Here is a 13543-nt window from a genome sequence, read left to right on the forward strand (position 1 = left end):
GATTGATAAAGGAAAAATCATTATTTTACTTTTTTGAACTCAGAAATGAATAAAATCATAAAGGCTTCATCCTACAGCATCTAATATGTGGTCCTATTTATACAGGTTTCCAAGGCAGCAATATAGCTCCCATAAAGACAGCTGCAAATTGTAAATAAACTAGAATTGCTATTATCTTCTGTCCTCAGTTCCATACCTACTTAACATTCCAGCCAAAATATAAAAATAAAATAGTGTTAGTCTGATTTTACCCCAACAAGCTAAGAAAATCACATCTGAAATTCTGATTTTAGGAGTAAAAACTAACACAGACAAGTACCCGTACCAAATAAGCTTAATATCGTTGGGGGAAATGCATTATAAAAACTCAATCAGCAATCCAATGAAAATATGGTGATAGAGTTAAAAGACTTCTGTATTGCTGGATTGCTTATCAACAAAAAAGTGTCATGATTTTGTTTATAACTGAAGTGAGAATATCCTACCATGTCACCTTTTCACATTCCTGATCTCTTCAGAAGTTTAACTCAATTACTAAAATAAGGGAAATATATAAACTCTCACAAGTATGCCTAGAATATCACTGCCCCCTATTTCATCCAGTACATGGTGAATGCTCCCACTCCTCTGCCCTACACCAGTGAAAGATCGCTGGCGGACTCCCTTGATGGGTTTCTGCTGGTCCCATTAATCTCCACCTTCAAAGCTGATTTACACTGCAGTTAAGATCACATCAAACTGAATGTATAGATGCTAAAACTCAAAGAAGACATAGATGAATTTTGAAAAATACCATGCAAGTTTGTGTCATGTACAAGTGAGCTTCGGAGTGGGCAGGGGGGAGCAGAGAAAGTCAGTGTCTAGGTCTGCAGTAGAAGACATCTGTCATTTGGCTGGGGTGAGTTGGCTGGGTCAACAAACTAGCAGAGGCGGGAGAAAACTAAGAGGTGGGAGGGCTGAGCAAGGGAGGGATAATTATTGGATGCTGGAGGAAAGGAGACTGAAGGAAAAAGAGGCTGGAAAAGGAGGTCCCTCTGATTTCTCCTTAATCATGTATCATTTTGGCAAATAAATTTGAGTTGGTTCTTCTGGTGACCTATCCTTCTGGGAAGGAAGGTCAGTCAATTAAAAGAAGCTTACAGTCTCAGATTAATTCATGTCTTTTATAGTGTGGGGGAAACAATGGGAAGAATCCATACAAGTTATCATGAATAAGATGACCTGATAAATGCCACCTCCTCAAATGGCATGAATCCTCCAAGAGCACAATTTCATAATGAACCAAAAGAAAAAAACTACTCCTCTTTCAAGCCATTATTCACAGAAGAGCATACAACAAAATGGAACTGGAGCTAGTATTTAACTTTTCAGAGAAATGCTTGACAATAAGAATACACCTTATTTTCTGGTTGCTGCAGGTTTTATTCTTTTGTTGTTTTCAGCCAAATCTCTAAGGATTTGAGGTTCCTGTTTCTTTCAAAGGCCTCTAAACTGATCATCACATCCTCAGACATCAAAGGTAGTTGGACTGTCAAACATACTGGCTGAGCCTCTATGAGTTGTTTGCTGGGGAATGGTGGTTACTCTCTAAGGAGACTTAAATCAATAGAAACTTTCCAACTCCCTCTTCCCAGCACAGGTACCAAATGTCCAAGAAAACAGTCTCTCTCCTTTCCTTGATCAGACCTTCCCTCCATTTTAGCTGGTCTGATCCAGCTCATGAATATGAAAGATATGCAGCGCTGTAGTCTGGAGTATATCAAAATTGAAAGTGGAGAGTTGACCAGCAAGTTGTGAATACCTCAAGTATAGATGATGGCCAAAATGGCATAGCCACAAACTGGTATGGCCTACCTGTGATGAAGAACTCTAGGATAATGAGAGGGAAGAACAGGGCAATGAAGATACTCTTTTTTTCAGAAAGGTAGAGCAGTCATAATTTACACGACCAGACAGGCTGACTTTAAGAATCCTGAATACAATACACAGCATCCTCTGGGGGAGAAACTTGGATAATGGTCTCTATGTTTAGTACATTTCAGATTTAGTACATTCTGGATGATACCATTCTAATTTAATAATTGTGTCTGAGGAAAAAGCATTGTTGTGTTTTGTTTTCAGATGAACTGTCTTTGTCTCAAGAGAACTAAAATCCTTCAGTGTCCAGTGTAAATAAATTGAACATTCATCAATATTATTAATAAATGATGAGTCAGACATCTCAGATCCCTCAGAAGTGGGTGAGGAGAGTGCTCTCTCTTCAGACAAACATCTAATGTCTATGCGGTTCAAGTCAATGAAGCCAAACTATTTTGAGTCTCAAAAAATGGAAAGCAAATACAAAAGAGGCACAAACAGCGCTAGGGATGTAAAAAAACCAGTTTTAAAGTGGACGAAGCAGATTGTGCTTGAATCCGGAAGACTTTCTAGTTCTTAAGTATCAGAGAGGGAGCTGTGCTAGTCTATATACTATCAAAACAAAAAAGCAGTCAAGTAGCACTTTAAAGACTAACAAGTTTCCCTACATTCTGGCTGCTTTGTACCACTCTAGCTCCTTCAGGATTACCCAGAGAAGCAGCCCCCAGTGAAGGTTATATGGACAGATTCCTGACTGTTAAAATCCAGACTTAAGGCTATGGGAAGTTGGCCATAAATTAAAATAGTTCTGATATTTTTCCAAGCTGCACCAGTGACCAGACCAGTTCTGGTACAGTCAACCTTGCAGACAACTTGCTATCCCTGAGCTCTGTTGACTGCAGTTCTGGCATAACCCAGAATTTGCCATAAGTCTTTATTTTAATTCCAACATCTGAAGCACACTTGCCTTTTGTTTAAGGATCAGGAAACATGAATGCCTGGCTATCAAGTCAAGCAACAGGTCATTAACAAAGACTATATTCAGCCTCACTTAAGTCTCCTTCAGATTCCAACATAAAAGAAATTTAAACATGTAAGACACTTGCCCTTGTTTTGCTGCCCATTAAGGTCCATATCTTGTTATGGCACATTTTTGGGAGGGCTCTTACATCCAAAAAAGTCCCACCAAATTTAATGAGTCTCTGTGTGGATGTAAGGGTAAGTCCAAAGGGATACCTTTTACTGGGCTGTAGATTACATTTCTTGTGTCCCCCTGCTTAGTCACCATCCTTTTAGTATTAATAACCCTCAGTATTTTCCAGTGGATAAGACAGAGACAAGAGCTATATTTAGGGTGACAACTATTTACATATAAAAGATTCTTGCAAGCATTTTTAGAATCTCTAAGACAAACAACCCTTTGAAATTCAGAAAAAGAAAGCTGAGGGGCTAGAAACATTGTGGTTTTGTCACTTAAAAACCTGATAACGTTTGACTGAAATATAAACTGTTAAAAATCACCATTTCCCTGCCCTCACTTGTTTTTCTGAGGAAACTTTTGGCAAAATGCCACAGTACTGTTTGTGAATGGTAACATTTAAGGCTGTGATCATGCCACTACACAAAGAGCAGCACACACCCTTGTACTGGAAAATCCTTTGAGATGCTGCATCTACTAAAATGAAAGGTTGAGGCTATCCACAACCCTCCCTGAATACCGTACTTGGACTCAATGGCCCGGCCACATATGGCAGGAGCTCACTCAACTCTTGAAGGAGGAAGAAGAGAGATAGTGGACATGTTTTCCCTAACCAGACTGAGCAGATAGCCCTAGTGGTCCATTTCTCTCTTCCCCACCAGCGATAACAGATTTCTTCTGTGGTCAGCTACAGTTAGTTCGGTAGCTCAAACTGTACAGAAGATTCAGGGGATGCTGGTGATACATACAGTTTAGCAAAATAGAATTTACTTCTTTTTCCTTTAAACAACTGAACACCTAGAAAATTACACTCATAAGAATCTACATTAAGAGAATATTGTTTAGATTGCAAAAAGCTCTCAAAAATTAGGAAATGTCAGATTTACAATTGCCCAGGCAACGTAAGTTTACCCCACTGGTGTGTATGCATTACATTATATTACTTACTCAGTCACAAGCTATGTTTTCTACAGAACCCATGCCTCATTCACTTGTTGGATGCAAAAGGAGGTAGAATGAAGGTTTCATGGGAACCTTAAATGTGGTATTTCCTAACTTTCATGGGCTTAACTTTGCAACAAAAAAAATTCTTTTAACATATTTATTGTATGTAATTTTCATTAAGTTTTCTAAGCACTTCTGCTTATCTCTTCAATACAGTTCAGTGTGCATTTGGAGAACTAATTTCCAAATAATGTCAGTAATAAAAGTCCTGTCACCATCAACTTTCATAACAACTATAAACAAACACCACACTAATAGTCTAGTAAAGTAGTTCTCAACCTTTTCCATATTATGCCCACGTTACAACAAGAAATATTTTTGAAACCCACCTCTTTCATCCCAGAGAAGATCGGTCACATCTCCCAGATTGAAAACCCTTGGTCTACAGCATCAAACTAACTCTCCATGTCACTCAATAACTATTGGATTTGTTCTGATGTCTTATTCACCCAACATGTAAAACTCACTGAAAACTAACTCCATTTTAGTATATGCACACTTATCTTCTCCCTCTTTCTGCCCCTCACCTTTCATTCTGAAAGGGAAAAATACAGATGGAACCTTAATAAATTATATATAAATCCAGTGATATCAATTACCCTACTATTTTAAAATTACCAAACACATTGGTGAAATCAGTAGGAAAAGAGCCTGTAATGAACCTCAATCATCATAATTGTATCAGTTATAAAAAGTATTTTACATTGCAAGCGTTTTGAATACATCTTTTAAAAAATCTTTGTTATCATCTGAATTGAAAATTAAATCATTTATCTTTGATATAATTTAAACATACTCCTATTTAAATATCAGTTAAATTGTAGTTTCATATGCATGTCAATCAAGTAGGTATTTTAATTACATATTAAAACTTACTTTCTTTATGCTAAACACTATACTGTATACATTATAATTGATTTAATTATTTAGTCCTCCAATTATATAGTCCATATCAATCAACTAAAATGAAGCACTTGTGTCGTAAAAATACAATCGGAATTCCATATAGAAGATCATTGCATCCATTTCTGTATGATTCTTGCGTGCTATATTACTTAAAAAATAGAAGTGTACAGTTCTATGGAATCTTGAATGATTCATTGAAATTGTGTGTGCGTGCTTATGTGTGTATATAAACCTAAGAAGGGACCTGCATGTATCTTTAAACAACTTGTAAAATATGTTCTCATCATTAAAAATAAATATAGCATTGACATATTTTTGAAAAAACTATGTTTTTCACTATAGCAACTACTAACAAAAGTATCAGCAACTAATGTGTAAGTTTTGCACATATTAGGTGTTAATGTGTTATTCCCAAGGGACTTTTATTCCAGGTATTTAGCACTATTTTTAAACAACAGGTTATAAAATAAGCAACTTAATAAAGCATAAAACCAATTCCTTGGGGAACTTATAAAGCCTATTATCTGAGCTTCAATGTGACACTTAGTGCTCAGAAAACTGTAAGTATTATTTTAATAATACTGTGGCATTTTGTTGCTGTTTCAGTTAAGAAATAGACATTGATCCCTCATGCAATTAGAGAGGACTGTCAATCTTTCTTCAAACAAAGCCGAAGAAAATAAAATGAAAACCACATTATGTTCCACTAGAGGGTGGCCTGTTTCAGTCAGGGTTATAGCAGGAGATTTACTCAAGATACCAAAACCTTTCCAGTTTTGACCTGTTGATAAACTGGGCTTTATATTCACTATGCTTTGTCCACCATTCCAAAGTCATTTTAACACAATGCAGTATTTTCAAAGAGGAGATTTTTTTCTAAACAAGATCCGCCTAACTTTGGTTTGAGAAATAAAATAGTAATACATTTTCAGAAAACATTTTCAAAAAACATTCTGCAACCTGAGAAGCCTGCCCAGATGCATACTGTAGTTTAAATGCCTGCCTTTGTTTATAGAGGCAAGGACAAACACGAAGTGTCCTTGCCTCTGGAATAGTCCCCAAAGTACCAGAGAAAATATTATGAAGAGGAAACAAATGAAAATTCTGGACTGTCAATTGCTTCTTCTTACTAAATGGCCACACGATAACCAGTGAACTGGACAGGAGAGAAAAAGAAAAATATAAACAAACCCCTGTTCTTCATTTTATTAATACCACATTTTACATTTGTGAAAATCATTTTTAGCCAATCAATGCACACAAATTACTTTCATATTTTGTTTTAAAGAAGTGGGAAAGAAAGAGACTGAAATATCATCTAAACTGTCCAAAATTAAGAAACAGGGCTAAAACCACCCAGGAAAAAGAAAATGCTTTATTGAATGACTTCAACCAGTATATAGTGTCTTTTGAACTAAAGTAACCTATGGAGAAGTTTAATGATCTCTAACGATCATAGATACCCACCTTGTAGCTCTTAAAGATTCATTTAAATATCTCATATTAACCCACAAAAAATATCACAGCACTGCTCCATACCCTCTCTGAATCAGAAGAGATACCCAGAAACACAGAAAGACTCGGTTCCTTTATTCATATCCTAAGCAGCAATGTCATATAACAGACAGGATTTTTCAGCCAACCAGACTGGAGCAGCTGCGAGTGCTACATCTTGGCACTCTGAAGCTATTGGCTCCTCTCTGGGGAGTGGAGGATGTTCAGTTATTAATGACCGCTGAGCAGGCAGCACCATGTCAGTGTGACAACTGATCGGGTGAACGATGCAGCTCTAACCACCATGGAAACAAGGAGAAATAAGAACAGCTAGCAGGCATCTTTTCTCTTCACTGGATTGTGAGCCACAGCCAGCCAGCAACAGAGCTCTGGCAAACATAAGGGATCTCAGCTGGCAGCACAGAGATTCTCTCATTTTGTAGGATATCTATAGACAAATGTATCATATACTATATGTACATGCAACTCTTCACACCCTGGCATTAACACAAGTATGTGGCTACCTGAACTAAGGAATCCAAATATACAGATGCAGAAGTCCTCCAGTTTTGAAACTACTCTTGCAGGGTAAGTTTGTTTATAAATATGATTTGTGTGTTTGCGTATGCGTGTGTGTGTGTGCGTGTGCGTGTGCATGATAGATAGATAGCAAATGTGCTGTACTGTTTGTATTTTCATCTACCCAGTCCCACTTTTCTTATTTTCTTCAACTTATTCTACTAGACTCTTTCCAATTTTACTTCAGAATACAAATGCAACCACCTTTTGGCTCAGAGATAATCAAACTGTGTTCGCAGCTCTCTTAAATGGGTGCACTTGCTAGCTTGAAAGAACATCAAAGGATTTTTTTTAAAGCATTTTCCCTGGTCTTTACAGAGCAAAATCAAATTCCACAGTTGTTCTGTGTTTTGAAACCAATAAAACAAGAACCAGGACAGCATTTTTTTCTTCTCTTTCTCACCAATGGTTGAGTTAAAGCAAATGCCATTGTATGTCAGGACCTAAAGCCACTGAGCACCAAAGCTGAACGAGCATATCACAAACAGTTACTGAATTTCTGCCAGGCTATATCTTAGGAATTGTAGCAAATGACTTTCCCTACAACAAATCCCTTTACCAGTCAGAAGGGACAGTGTGAAGGTCTGATGGCTACTGTAGCCGGAGTTGACACATGCTGCATAAAAAGGATAATAATAAGCAAGAGTTCTAATCTTCTTTGATAATTAACAAGACCACAACAAGGTGGCTGTAAAGTACCCTCTTCATTTAAGAAGACTGTTTGTTCAAATTCATCACTGTATTTCCCCTTGCCTGTTTTTCAGCACAAAGGCTATTCAATTTATTTCGTAAGAAAATGTTCTCTGTCGTCATATATTTAGTTTTTGCCTAGCATTGCTGATCAGAATGAGAAGAACCTAGCACAGAGGATGTTGCGGGCACAGGGTGGGGGGGAACCGGGAGGGGAATAGGACGTAAAATTCTCCACAAAATCAATATGAAACATCCTGCTACCTTTAATGTTGCTTAATATATGTATGTGTGTATCATACCTCTCACCTAATATAAGCCAAGGCTTTAGTATAACTCCATTAAGATGAAAACATGTTCAGTAAAGTCCATTAGCACACACGGTTCAGTGACTTATGTAGCAGTGAAAGCTAGGTTATGAGATTTTACTTCATATCCATGCAAAGGAGAGATTAGCAGTCTAATGTGTGGTTCCAAAGCTTTCTGCTTGCCTTTTCTCTTTTATGGAACATGTAGATGTTACAGCAGCTCAACATTTAAATGACTCTAAGAGCTCTTTCCTCTCATCTTCTTCACTGTACAAATCCAACATGAATTTGCTACTCTGCAGCAATGCAATTATTTGCTTGTGCAACTGTAACTTCAGAGTTAGTGTTTGTTTCTCAAATTACACTGAAGACAAACACAAAAAGGCAGTGAATGGCTAAATATCTACCACCTTCCCATAAATATGTTAGACAAGGAGTAGCTTAACATTATATACAGGAAGAAGTCAGCTAATTCGGGTGACCTTTGTAAATGATGACAGTAAAGTAGCTCTGATAGTATGCCCCAGCATTTTACTTCCCTTCTGGAAAATAAATGAGCTTAATAAGAGGTTTCTTTTCAGAGTGCAAAATGAAAGGTACTGAAGCATAGATCCTGTTATTGCCAAGCTAGTTGTGTGAATGGAAGTCATTTTAAAACATACAGGTATATCATAAAAGCAGAAGTTATATTTCACATTTTATACCTGAAATCTGCCTTTTTCAGTCACAGTGCTTATTTGTTTTAGTTGTTTTAGTTGTTTATGGAGAACTGCAACCCACTGGTTTACACTGGCACAGTCCGTGGTACTGAAACAAGGAAGGAACTCTCATTGTTTCTTCTTGTTACGTGTAGAGCATGACGTGCATGAAAACTTTTTCTGCAACATAGGTCACAGTCTAATCTTTACTTTCACTCACATTTTACATAATCAAAACCATTAAAAGTTAACCTCCATAACTTTAACCCTAAGATCCACTGCTCTATTTTTGCCACATATACTGTTTCATATATTATTTCACTCTTTACAAATATGCGCTACACAGCTCTTGAAACACGCATTCATTCCAATCACACGTGAGTATAGATGAAACACAGATATCCTGAGAAACAGTAAAGACATTTTTGACTCTTTGATTCAGCCAAATGGTATACTGACTTTACATTTTGGTTAATACTCCCTGAAACCTCCTGGAATAATATCATAATGTCAGAGACAATGACTGACTGATACTGTTATGGAAACCCTCGAAGTATCCCCTTTCAGAGATTTGGGAATGACATCAAAATATGGATATTTTTGTTTTGTACCAGATTAGAGCAGACCATCTGTAACATGCTGCCACCAGCGATGCACATAATAAAATATCATGACTAACCCTTATTAATAAGTTTAGCATAAGAAGCTTTATGACAATCCTAATGTACTACAACCTACTTGTGATTAAAAATGGACACAGGAGGACAAAACTCAGGCCTTTTGTAAGGCAAAGTAATTCAAATTAAGGCAGCTGCACTTACTTTCTCTGACTTCATCCCCTAATCGTAATGATGTTAATAAAGAATCCAGGAGCAAATATAATTCTATTGGCCAAAAAGAACTACTATCACTTTAAATTATTGAGATTTGAAGAGCTTATTCAACAGCTAAATTTTTGCAGAAGCTAATATAGTAGAATAAGATAAACTGCAAAAAAACAAACAGCCTGTTGTAAAACAAGTGCTATCTTGCTTCACTAAGGAAAGCTTCCGGAAAGAGACAGACTTTTTTTTCATTGCATTAGACATATTTAGCAGATTATAGGGTATCAGAAATATAGTTCAAAGACTCCAGTAATTAATGTTTCCCTATTCCACTCAATGACATATTAAGGTGAAGAAACACTGATGAAAATCAAAAGGCACAGTTAATATATCTAGATTTTTGTCAGAGATACTTAGTAAATGCTTTTATTTTATACTCTAAAAACACTAATAAAGGCAAACTACAAAATGGGATGACAGAAAATTGATTTGACATATATCCATCATAAAATAGTTCTTGAGGTTCTTGCTGTATTGTTTCATTTTGAAGTAAAATATTTCTCAAAAAGGACACCTTTTAAAATACTGTATACCTATATCACTCTTCCCACATTCCAGTCAAATTATCATCTTTACAAATTGTAAATTTGTTTTTAATATGAGAAGTCTAATTACATAGAAATATCTGGGAAAATTTTCAGTAAACAACTAAAATGTTTTCCTTCACTGAGGGGAAAAGAAATTGGAACACGAGAAGAAGCAGTGCAGCAGATGCCATTAAAAGGTCATTAGGGGCATCAGTATTAGCAAGAAATCAATATTGTTCATTATAAGTCTTTGTAAGTAGGAAAACGCAGTACATGCTATTTATTTATTCAACTGAGCAGTTTGTAAACAGCTGAATGCCATTACTGTATGTCATCTATAGGTCACAGTGAACATTCCTCAATGTTTTGTGTACCAACAATTCTTTTTAGACAACCACAGTCTAGATCAGCAGTTCTCAACCTGTGACCCATATGTGGTCCAATGAGCATACAGCTGAAGTCCAGCTGCATGCTAAAAAATAATTTCAAACTTTGGCCTTTGTCTGGCAGGGGCTGGGGCTGGCTGTGAGGGAGACAGCAATTGCCAGTCTGCTGGAGTGCTCCTGCCAGCAGGAGGCTGACAAGTGCTGTGGAGAAGTGATCTTCTGGGCTGGTTTGTGTACAGGGGTTGGGGCAGTGCTCTGGGCAGTGAGGGGATGGGGGGATGGGAACTAGAGTTTTGCCAGAGTGCTGCAGCACCATCAGGTTTTAGGTAGGGCTCTGGTCCTGGCCCCATGCCTTGGGTTCTAGCTGCCAGGCCTGACATGGTAGGGACTTAGGCCCCATCTGCCCAGCCCTACATCCAAAACCTTGTTCTGGGCCTTGTGGGAGGGTCTCTGGACAGTAGGCAAGGGACACAGAGGACTGTAGAGGTTTGGCAGGAGCACTGTGATTGTCAACCTGCATCTCTTGTAAACTGTGATAAATAGTTTGACAACCACTAATCTATATGAACTGTAAGGTTATATAGACACAATTTGAAAGTAAAAAGCAGTCAAGTAGCACTTTAAAGACTAGCAAAATAGTTTATTAGGTGAGCTTTCGTGGGACAGACCCACTTCTTCAGCCCATAGCCAGACCAGAACAGACTCAATATTTAAGACACAGAGAACCAAAAACAGTAAGCAAGGAGGACAAATCAGAAAAAGATAATCAAGGTCAGCAAATCAGAGAGTGGAAGGGTCGGGGGGGGAAGGTCAAGAATTAGATTGAGCCAGTGACTATAGGGGCCCGTCTGCATACTTGGCTCAGTCAAATTCTTGACCTTCCCCCCTGCCACCCTTCCACTCTCTGATTTGCTCACCTTGATTATCTTTTTCTGATTTGTCCTCCTTGCTTACTGTTTTTGGTTCTCTGTGTCTTAAATATTGAGTCTGTTCTGGTCTGGCTATGGTCTGAAGAAGTGGATCTGTCCCACGAAAGCTCACCTAATAAACTATTTTGCTAGTCTTTAAAGTGCTACTTGACTGCTTTTTGTTTTGATAGTGTATAGGCTAGCACGGCTTCCTCTCTGTTAGTATTCAATTTGAAAGTAGTAGACATACTTAATACCACCAGTATCAACCTCCCTAATATAGGATTATTTCTTCCAGTGGGATAAACTGGCACACAACCAGCAAATGAATGCAGCATTAGCAATTTCCATCAGTTTAGGATCCAGCCTCTATCTCAACCTGGTTATTCCCACCTTAGGCTTTAGGTAAAGCAATTACCTATTCTAACTAGTGAGGGAGAACATTATGAGCGAAATACAAAGTAACTGTTTTGTTTTGTTTTTCAAAAGCCTTATTAAGTTTAACCTCCCCAGATAGGAATCCAGTTTGCATGAGATGAGAGCTATGCTGAAATGTTCAAGAAGTGAAATAAAAAAAAGTTATTGATATACACATAAAATGTTTATACAGGGAATATGACACTATGTAGCAAACCATCCCGAATCTAGTATAATGCAAACAACAAAGAAAAACATGAGCTCCAGTTGCTGGAGAAGCCATCCTTTTTTGTTATTCAAAGACATTTTCAAAGGCAGCACTTAATAAACATGATTATATTTATCAGGCTGTTTTGCCTTCAACTATATGCTTGGTCTTGAGTTATGCAGCATTTAGAAAACAGGCTTATTCTCTCATTCTTCCCATTCCCAGTTCTACTTAGCAGTTTGCCTTGAAAGCAATTCCTACAGAGGCATTCACATGATCCATTTTTGAATGGAAATAGAAGTGAAATCACACAATTTATATATTAAACAATTAAACTTTCGTTCAGTACAATATGGAGACATTTCTCCTGGACCTAACATTTTCTTCATTTGAAGAGCACATTTTCTGTAGCAGTTGTGCAATGGAACATAAAGCTATGAACTATTGAAAACTGGACAACAACCAAGTGTTGTTTGCTTCATATTATTTTTTCAATAGGACCATACCACCATTTACAGTATTAAATATAATCTCTGGGATGAATTCTCTGGTGGTGTATCTCCAATTGCTTCTGAGTTACACCAGAACAGAATCTGTTCCCTTCTACCTAAATCAAACTGAGAAATAGCTTTCAACAACATGAGAACAAAATAAATGTTTAACAGTCTCCCTTACTGCTTAAGCTTCTGTCTTTGGAGGCAAAGTCTAAAAAGCTGAGTGAAAAGTTTACCAAAAATATATATATCTTTCAAAACGCCTACTGTTTGTTAGCATTATCCCAGGAGACTTTTACTGGAGGCTTCTTCTCACGTGAATAACAACTATTCTACCAGGAAATACAGGAAAGTCACTAAAGTAATCTTACAAGAAAATAGTTGAAATATCAGCTTTAAGTTCAACTATATCAATAATTCCCCCGACATCCAGCTACCTGTATTAAGAAAAAATGACTGTTTATACAATCCACTTATCTGCAGGACTGCCAATTTCTGCAAAGTCTTCCTGAATAAATTTGAGACTAACAATAACATTCACCATAAAAGATATATAGAAAGAGATACACACAAACACTAGCAAAATCATCTCCTGGGACTTACTTTACTGATCCTCCTAGGACTGAAAACCACAACAGAATGAATAGCATCACTGGAAAGAAAACAGAAACCTCCTTGCAGGAAACTCCTCATGCAGGGAATGTGGTGCTATTAACACCAACTTCAGCAAATTACTGGGCTGTTAGTGTGATTTTGTGTGATTAGAGAAAATTGCAAATGACAATAAGGTTGGTTAGTTTCATCACTATGGCCATAATACAGGAAAGCACCCAAGCATGTTCTTCACTAAGAATGGCTTAAGCATAAGCATGTGCTCAAGAGCTTTCCTGACTCAAGACCTATAGTTCAGTTTCACAGCAGTGATCTATTACTGTGAATAGCACAAAACACTGCATTGTATGTTAAGTCTGAGTTTCTCTTTCC

At 37.3% G+C, this 13543-nt stretch overlaps 2 protein-coding genes across 5 annotated transcripts in view; one reads left to right on the top strand and one right to left on the bottom strand.

Moving 5' to 3' along the window:
* Positions 1 to 13543, bottom strand: part of IMMP2L (inner mitochondrial membrane peptidase subunit 2) — an 850269-nt gene that overhangs the window by 377287 nt on the left and 459439 nt on the right. The gene's annotated exons all lie outside the window — the stretch shown is intronic.
* Positions 6882 to 13543, top strand: part of LRRN3 (leucine rich repeat neuronal 3) — a 55358-nt gene continuing 48696 nt past the window's right edge. Inside the window, exon 1 of the mRNA XM_074984086.1 lies at positions 6882 to 7048. The gene's annotated coding sequence lies outside the window, so the exon portion shown is untranslated. The remainder of the gene's footprint in view (positions 7049 to 13543) is intronic.

This window comes from Carettochelys insculpta, chromosome 1, assembly GCF_033958435.1.
Source record: "Carettochelys insculpta isolate YL-2023 chromosome 1, ASM3395843v1, whole genome shotgun sequence".
In the NCBI taxonomy this organism is placed as follows: Eukaryota; Metazoa; Chordata; order Testudines; family Carettochelyidae; genus Carettochelys; species Carettochelys insculpta.